At 51.6% G+C, this 9,292-nt stretch overlaps 1 pseudogene; it reads right to left on the reverse strand.

Annotated features, from left to right (window-relative positions):
- Window positions 1–427: 427 nt before the first annotated feature.
- Window positions 428–4,549, reverse strand: LOC131398592 (cationic amino acid transporter 4-like; annotated as a pseudogene).
- Between the last annotated feature and the right edge of the window lie 4,743 nt (window positions 4,550–9,292).

Here is a 9,292-nt window from a genome sequence, read left to right on the forward strand (position 1 = left end):
ACCAGTGCCAGAGAGAATCATGTACCCGGGCAGGTGGACCTCTACATCCTGGGGCAGGCGTCGGGTACAAGCACTGCTCGCTGGGAGTCCTGGGAAACCGAGGGAACCCCAGAACTGCACTGTCCTTTCCAGGAAACCTACTAGTGGTCTAGGCTCTGCCCTCAGAATCCACCCCCAGGGGACAGGTGGGGAACCTGGGATGAAGCCTGACCCCACCTGGTTAGGGACTCCTCTGTACCTGGTGTGTAGCTCCCCTCTGAGCTGGGCAGAGGGCACTGGCCTGAGGGCAGGGCCCTGTGACCCAGGCCTGGCCACGTCCCTCTCAGGGCTCTCTCTGCCCTGGCTGAACCTCCCAACAGAACCTCAGCATCTTTGCTGTGGATTGGGGAAAATTTCTCGGTTCCTGAGGAAGGGAGAAGACTGCCACAAAGAATGCCAGGTGGACACAGCAACAGGTCACGTGACAGGCCCAGCAGCTATTATTGTGGATCCCTGGGGCTGTGGGCCTCTTCTCTGCCCACCCTACTCCACCTGCCTAGGTAGCTGGAGTTGGTCATAAACTGGAAGGCACTGAGCGAAGAGTCCACCACACCAGCGCTGGCCACAGCCCACTCCCAAGGACTCGAAGCTTGGCACGTGGGCTAAGGTCCTGAGGACATTCCAGCATGGGCAGGCCTGCAAACCTGACCTGCCTCGGATAGAACGTGCTGCCAGCGCCTCTGGCCCCTGATGAAGTGGGGCCAGGTGGGCAGGCCCCAAGTGGTCCTCATGGACTTGTAGGCTACTCCATGTAGCTGGGCTCCTGTGCCAGTGTCTGGCTGGGGGTCTGCAGGGCCTGTGCTGTCTCCTCCCTGCTGCCACGTGGGGTAGCCAACCCCAGCCGCTCCCACTGGTTCTCCTTGCTGTGCCGGATGCTGTAGCCAAAATACGCTGCAAATCCTGCAAGGGTGGCGCAACACTGAGGGAGCAGTCCCAGCACTGCTTCCCTGCTTGCCCTTGTACAGCAGCCCACCCTGGCTCCCAGCCTGGCCATCCACTCACCAATCAGTAGCCAAATGGAGAAACGCAGCCAGGTCAGGTGGCTCAGCTGCAGCATGAGGAAGATGTTGAGGAGGATGCTCAGGGCTGGAGTCAGGGGCACCATGGGAATCTGAGGGGGCAAGGGCAGGGCTGGGCTGGGCTGTGGGAAGGTCTGCTGGCCAATGGCCTGATGTCGTGGGAGTGCACAGTCTTCTTCTCTGGAGATTCTGGAGACAAGGGCCCACTTGCTGTGCAGAAAGAGGGGGATGGGGTACTGCCCTCCCCCGCCCTGTTAGCCCTGGTGCGCGTGCCACGGCAGAGGAGGAAGGGGCGAGGGTAGCTGGCTGGGCTGAGAGTGATGGGTGTTGGCTAGAGGAAGTACCTGGAACGTGTCCTGCCGTCGCTGTTGCTGGTGGGCCCCCAGGACGAGGAGACTGAGCAGAAACATGATGGAGCTGAGCAGGAGCAGCAGGGTGTAGCCCCAGAGTGGGAGGTGCAGGGCCGAGTCCCCGAAGACCAGCACGCAGTCCAGAGTGATGGCCGAGGACACCAAGTGCCCAAGCCACGGCAGCTCCAGGCCGGCACCCACCCAGGAAGCCAAGGTAGGGCCTCAGGGCTGGTCGCAGCTGCCTGGGTTCAGGGGCTGAGGCCAGCTCTGTGCCCACAGGGCTGACCGGGCTCTGGGAACTGGATGGAGGGGCCTTTTGGAAGTATAGCATGATAATGCTGGTGACTGTGAAGGTGTAGGCCAGCAGTGCACCAAAGGACAGGAACTGGACCAGTGCTTTGAAGTCCAGCAGCAGAGCCAGGAAAGCCATGAGGACCCCGAACACCAGGATGCCCACCACAGACACCTGCGTCTGTGGGTGCACGTGGGTAAACACCTGGAAAAAGAGCCCATCGGTGGCCATGCCATAGATGATGTGTGGCAGGTAAAGTAGGTTGCTGATCAGGACAGTGGTCGTGGCTGTGGCAGAGGGTGTGAGATGGGTTAGCATGGTAGATAGGCCCACTAGGGGCCACTGCTTGGGGCCAGGGCATTGGCCCCTTGGGAACATGGGCATGAGTTTGGGCCCTCAGAGTGAGCCTGACGGTATGTGGGGTGCTGGCTTGTTCCCCCCTTCCACCCAGGAATGGGACAGCCCAGTTTAGGTGACAGGCCCACTGGAGATTTTGATGAGGGCTGAGTCCTTTTGCCAGAAAAGGCCCTGGAAGTACGTGCCCAGAGCTGACATTCCATGTACAATTGGGAGGGGTGGTGAGTAGGTCCCTCCCAACAAGCCTGGATGGAGAGTCTAATCATTAGCCCCTTCCTGGGCCCATGATACAACACGCAGCGCAGGCCCAGATGGAGATGTGTTCCTTGGGAGGCTTAGGGCATGGCCCCACCGCCCTGTCCACTCCCAACTGTTCCAGAAGGGCCCCTTACCACAGATGGAGCCAGCCGCCACGATGAAGCCCGCCCAGCTATGGCCCTGCTGGTAGAAGACATCAGCGACTGCCCAGTTAGGGTCCAGGCTGTGCCAGGGCACCATGAGGGTGAACACACTGGAGGCGAGGACATAGGCACCAGCCACCAGGCCAAGGGAGATGACGATGGCCATAGGTACTGCTCGCTTTGGGTTCTGGGCCTCACCGGAGGTAATAACACTAAAGCCCAGAAAGGCATAGAACAGGTGGCAGCACCGGCCATGATGCCAGAGAATCCGAAGGGTGCAAAGCCGCCCTCCTCAGCACTCCAGTTGTGTGGGCAGGCCAGGACAAACCCCATGATCATGATGAAGAGGATGATGAGCGTGCTGATGGCAGAGAAGGTGTGATTGAGCCAGCAAGAGATGCAGACTCTGGAGGAGATATGGACTCTGCAGGAGATGAAGTCAAAAGAGAGGAGGAGAGGTCAAAAGTAGAATGGAAGCTGCCAAGAAGTCTGGGTAGTGTGCCAGGAGGGGCACCTGCCAGATGCCTACATTGGCCACAGTGAAGCTGCAGATACGGTAGATGAAGATGGTGTCCAGGTAGCCACACCAGGTGTGAGCCACGGCGGTGCCACCAATGAGGCACCAGAGGAGCATGTTCCAGCCAACAAGGAAGGCCCACAACTCGCCCATGGACACGTAAGTGAACAGGTGGGCAGAGCCCGTGGTGGGCACATGTGACCTGAACTCTGCATAGCATAGTTCTGCCAGCAAGGAGACCGCAGCAGCCACGCTGAAGGACACAAGCACCACACGGCCGGCCATCTCCTTGGCCATGGTGCCCGTGAGCATGTACAGGCCAAAGCCCATCATACCACCCACACCCTGCGAGGTCAGGTCCAGCATGGTCAGGTAGCACAGCAGTGATGTCTCCCTGGTGGACTCCTTCAGTGTCTTCATCTGGTTCAGCTCCTGGCAGAAACTCGCCAGGCTGGAGGTGCTGGGAAGCCCCCAGGGGCCATGCTGGGCAGCTGAGAGGAGCACCAAGCCAGCCACCAGCATCTACGAGGGCCAGAGGGGAGTGACAGGCTGCCCAGCCAGGTCCTGACCAGCCCTCAGTCCTTGCTCTGATCCTGCCCTGGGGACCCAAGCCTGGAACCACTGGCCCACTGGAGGGCTGGATGAGGCAGGGATCAGGGCCTGTGAGCAGGTTCAGCAGGAGGTCACAGGAAGCATGGAGATCCCTTTGGCCTGCCTCCCAGGCAAGGGAGGGAGCCTGGTGGAGCTAGACCTGAGTGTCTTTGGAAGGGGCTCTGAGGGTGGGGAAGGGGCAGGCCTGGGGAACCCAACTAGGAACCTCTCCAGTGGTCTGGGATCCCAGAGCAGGGTGGAAACCTGAGGCTTCCTGGAAGCTGGGCCAGGCCTCCAGCACCAGGAACGGGAGTGTTCTGGCAGAGGCGGTCACCTGGCTTCAGACAGCAGCGTTCATCACCCTCCTGCCCGCCCCACCAGGCTAGTATATCAGCGCACGCTGCCAGGAGTGCAGGCCACCCTGGGCCCTGCGCCTGAAGCCAAGGCCCCACAGTACAACAGGCCACCATCACGCCACTGACGCATCTACTTCCGCTGTGCCCCTGTCCCCAGTACCCAAGCCTTCACCTCTTCTCTGGCCTGAGTCTGTTATTGTAAAATGAGTTGCTGCCACTCACCTTCTTTCAATACTGCGGCCATCACTCTGTGCCCACCCCAAACCCTGGGGACATATCCAGAACTGGGCACCACCTCCAGGTCCCACTCAGCCCACCCTACCCACACCTCACCCCTCTCCACAAGAGCTCACCATGTTCTAGGGAAACCCTATTACCATGCTCAGATCACAGATGAGGAAGCCCAGGCCACCAGGTAAGTAACCCCGGTCACTGGGGTGGTCTCGAGAAGCTCATGAAGGTTAATGTCCTGAGGCAGACACCCTCCTTGATCCCTATCCCAACACACATACTCCAACAGCTGGGCACCATCCAGGCCCCTCAACACTGAGGGGGCGGTGCCTGCAGATGTCAGGCGAGACTCTGGTAAGATGAGGGTATGAATCTTACTGAGAGGCCCTGGGCCATCGCTGACCTCCTGGCACAATAAGAGCAGGAATCCACCCTCATCCATTGATGAGGACGTGCTCAGTTTTGGGGAGTTCTGTGAATTGGCAGAATTCATGCCAGCTGTTCTGATCTTCTAGCTACAGACAGTGTCCTGAAAAGATGCAGGCAGACTCCTGGGGATGACCTCCAGCCCTTTATCTTAGGGCACCCCTAGGGGCCCTCAAACACCAGTGGCAACCCCTCCTAGCCCAGGAGCACCTGTCAAACCTGGGCACCCTAACAGCAGCTCCCCACTTGTGGATATCCATGAGACGTATCATAGACTGATTGTCTACTCCATGCCGGTCCTTGCATCATGGGGAGGCACCATGTGTCTCACCATGTGACCATCACAAACCCCCCTCAGGCTTATTTATTCCTGTGGCTGAGAGGTCTTTATCTTTCTGCTTCTCCCACTTCTTTGAAAGAGGAAAGGTTGGTGTCACAGGGTGTTAACTTGTTTACAGTGAAATGACAATCCATGCAAGCAAAGCAAAACCAACACAGATATCCTCTTCTCCCAGAACATTCCCCATGTTTTCAGGTTTATATGTGGTTTGTGGAATAGGATTTTAGGGGCACCTACAGACTGTCTGCCTCAGTGGGAAGGTGACAGGATCATGGACTCTCAGACAGGATGGTGCCATTTAGAACACTCTGCCTTAGCCAGCCCCCTTGCCCCTTCTGACATTTCGATGATGTTGTCTTGAGGAACTTCTCAGATGGACTCCCACTTCCTGCAGGGATGACGTCTCCTGTACCTCGCTGCTGTGTGACCTAAACATGATTGAGCAGATGTTCCTTGTTCTGAAATGCCTTCACAAAAATCCAGAAAGATGCATTTCCAACCAATAGGCATGGGCAATTTTCTAACAGGAGCTCCCCCAAGGCCTATCTAATGACCACTTGAGAGCTGGTGTGCAGGGTTTCAGAACACTGACTTCTTATCTACCCAGAGAGGGGATGTCACCACACTCCCTTTCACAGGCCCAACATCCAGTGCATACTTGTGGCTGCTTGTGGTTGATGCAGTGAACTGTAAACTCCCAGGGAAGTGGCTGGGCCAAGTACTGGACTCCACTGAGCAAGGCAGTTACACAGAGCAACACTAGGAAGATGCAGTGAAGAGAAAGCGCCAAAAAATACAAGAAGAGAGAACACTTACCACCTCATCCTACAAAGCCAGGATCACCCTGACACCAAACCCAACAAAGACATCACAAGGAAAGAAAACTACAGACCAATATCTTTTATGAATATAGATGCAGAATTGCTCGACTGAATACCAGCAAATCGAATCTAGCAACATATAAAAATCACCAAGCGAGATTTATCCCAGGAATGCAAGATTGATTTAACATATGAAAATCAATCAATTTAATATGCCATTCTAATAGAATAAAGGACAAAACCGCATTATCATCTCAACAGACACAGAAAAACACCGTCAACAAACTTGAAATAGAAGGGACCACCCTCAAACTGATAAAGACCATCTAAGATAAACCCTTGACTACTATACTCAATAGTGAGAGAAAGAAAGTTTTCCATTGGATCAGGAACAGCAGCAGGATGTCCTCTCTCACCACTTGTACTCAACATTTTACTGGAGGCTCTGGCCATGGCAATTAGGGGAGAACATGAAATAAAAGGAATCCAGGTTGAAGAGGAAGAAGTAGAACTCTCCAGCTACAGATGACATGACCTTATGTAGAGAAAATCATGAGAAATCCACACAGAAAACATTAGAACTAATAAGTTCAGTGAAGGTGCAGGATACAAGATCAACATACAAAAATCAGCTGTGTTTCTATACACTAGCAATGAGCTACCCAGGAATGAAATTAAGAAAACAATTCTGCTTACATAGTATCAAAAAGAATAAATTTACGTATGAACACACTTAGATGGAATTTAACAAAATAAAAGACTTTTGCACTGAAAACTACTAAACATCATTGAAAAAAGTAAAAGAAGACCTAAATAAGCGGAAAGACATCCTACGTTCATGGACTGGAAAACTTGATATTGTCAAGATGGAAATACTCCCCAAATTTGTCTGCAGATTCAGTGCAATCCGTATCAAAATCCCAATTGCCTATTTTGCAGATATTATCAAGTTGATTCTAAAATTTATATAGAAATGGCAGGGACCCAGAATATTCAAAACAATCTTGACAAAGACCAAATTGGAGGATTTACATGTTCTGATTTCTAAATTGACTACAAAGCTACAGGAATCAAGACAGTGTGTTACTGACATAAGGATAGACATATAGATCAATGGAACAGAATTGAGAGTCCAAAAATATGGGCAATTTTTTAAAGTTTATGGCCAATTTAAATTTATGGCCAATTGATTTTTTTAAGATAGATTTTATTTTTTAGAGCCAATTTAGGTCCACAACAAAATTGATCAGGAGGTGGAGTTCCCATATACCCCCAGCCCCTACACATGCACAGCCTCCCCCACTATCAACTTCCTCCAACAGATTGGTACATTTGTTATAATTGATGAACCTACATTGACACATCATTATAACCTTGAGTCCATAGTCTACATTAGGGCTCACTCTTGGTGTTGTACATTCCATGTGTTATAACAAATGTATAAGGACGTATATAGACTATTACAGTGTAACCTAAAATTGACCCTGCTTTGTCTACTCATCTCTCCTTCCCTACTGAACACGGGGAACCACTGATCTGTTCACTGTCTCTGCAGTTTTGCCTTTCCAGAATGTTAGATATTTGGAATTGAATCATACAGTATGTAGCCTTTTCAGACTGGCCTTTTTCACTTAGTAATAAGCATTTAGGTCATCTTATGTCTTCTCATGTCTTGATAGCCCCTTTATTTTTAGTGCTGAGTAATATTTCTTGTCTGGATGGACCACAGATTATTTACCCATTCTTCTACTGGAGGACATCTTGGTTCCTTCCAAGTTTTGGCAATTATGCATAAAGTTGTGGTAAACACTCATGTGCAGGTCTATTCTGCAGACATAAGTTTTCAACTCATTTGGATAAATACCAAGGAGTGTGATTGCTGAATCATGTCGTAAGTGTATGTTTAATTTTGTTAGAAACTGCCAAACTGTCTTCCAAGATGTCTGTGCCATGTTGCATTCCCACCAGCAATGAATGAGTGTTCCTGTTGCTCCGAATCCTCAGCAACACTTGCTGTTGTCCTTTGAATTGGATTTTCACCGTTCTAACAGATGTGTAGTGGTATCTCATTGTTTTAATTTGCAATGCCCTAATGACATAAGATGTGGAGCATCTTTTCATAGGCTTATTTGCCAACTGTATATCTTATTTGGTGAGATATCTGTTCAGATCTTTTGCCCATTTTTAATTGGGGTTGGCTTTCTAACTGTTGATTTTTTAGGGTTCTTTCAGAGAGAGGTGTCAAGATAGCAGTATAGGCAGACTCTGAACTCACCTCCTTTCAAGGACACAACAAATTTACAAGTACTCTTGGAACAATTACCCCTGAGAGAGAACTGAAAACTGGATAAAAGAACCACTGCCACTAGGGACAGTCCTGACTGAGGTGGAAGAGGCAGAAATTCCTTTCTGGAGAGAAAAAAAGGCACCTTCACAAGCTGTGGTGAGAGCTTGGCTCTCATGGCTGGCTGAGAGCAATCCTATGGTACGCAACTTTCTCTGGAGGAGAGGGGCACCTGAGCAGGGGAACATTACCGCTATAAGCATCTTTTGGACTCAGCACAGCTAAGATAAGTGACATAATATCTGGCTTTACTGGCTACTAACTACAATGAGGAATACCCCCAGAAAAACTATCAGACATAAGGGGGAAAATGCCTGTTCTTAAAGTGTCTGTGCACAAATTCATTCATTTTGGAACGAAACCTAAAATCACCAAAATGAAATTTGCACAGTTCTTTGGTGAAAAGAGACTCACCTGATAGGCTCTGGATGCATCTTGGTGAGGGGTGAGGCCTCTCCAGGGAGTGAGACATTGGCAGCAGCCATTATTGTGACCTAGCACAGGTGACCTGACACAGATGCTGGCAGACACCATTGGAGTTCTTCCCTTAGCCTGTTAGCCCAGGGTCTCCCCACCCACTAGAGCACTGATTTAATCCAGCTTAGCCAGGGCAGGCAGGCTGCTCTAGGGACTGGCCCCACCCAACAGCAAGCCCTTGGGCAAATTGAGGTCCTGCATAGTCTGGCTGCCTGGATCCTCTGCAGCTGGGTGAGTGGGTCTGCCTCTGTGGGGCAGAGTGTGCATGAGGAGTGGGTGGAGTGGGTGGAGCCTCTGCAGTGGGGTGACTAGGTCTGCTTCATGGGGTTCAGGCACATAGAGGAGGCAGGTCTATGTTGACAGTATGTATGGCCCTGTGGGTGGGGGCTTGTCAGCTGTAGAAGACTTTTTACTTCTCAAATAGCCACAGAAGGGATTGGCCCCACCTTCCAAAGCCTGAAACAATTGGGTTTTCCAATGCCTGGGGCCAGCCCCACTCAACTGCGATCCTGAGATACCTGACAAGAGCCTTGCAATCCAGAGGCCTACCGCAATTACAATCCCCTGAGTCTAGCAACTAGCCATGCTGGGGGCCTAATCAACAGAAAAACTACAACATAAATGTGCTATTAGACTTTGCAGTCAACTGTGCTGGGGCTACCCACACCCTATAAAGTGCCTGAAGGATCCATAGCAGCCACATGCAGCTGAACATTACAACCACCCAGCCA

This window comes from Diceros bicornis, chromosome 35 (genome assembly GCF_020826845.1).
Source record: "Diceros bicornis minor isolate mBicDic1 chromosome 35, mDicBic1.mat.cur, whole genome shotgun sequence".
Taxonomy (NCBI): Eukaryota; Metazoa; Chordata; class Mammalia; order Perissodactyla; family Rhinocerotidae; genus Diceros; species Diceros bicornis.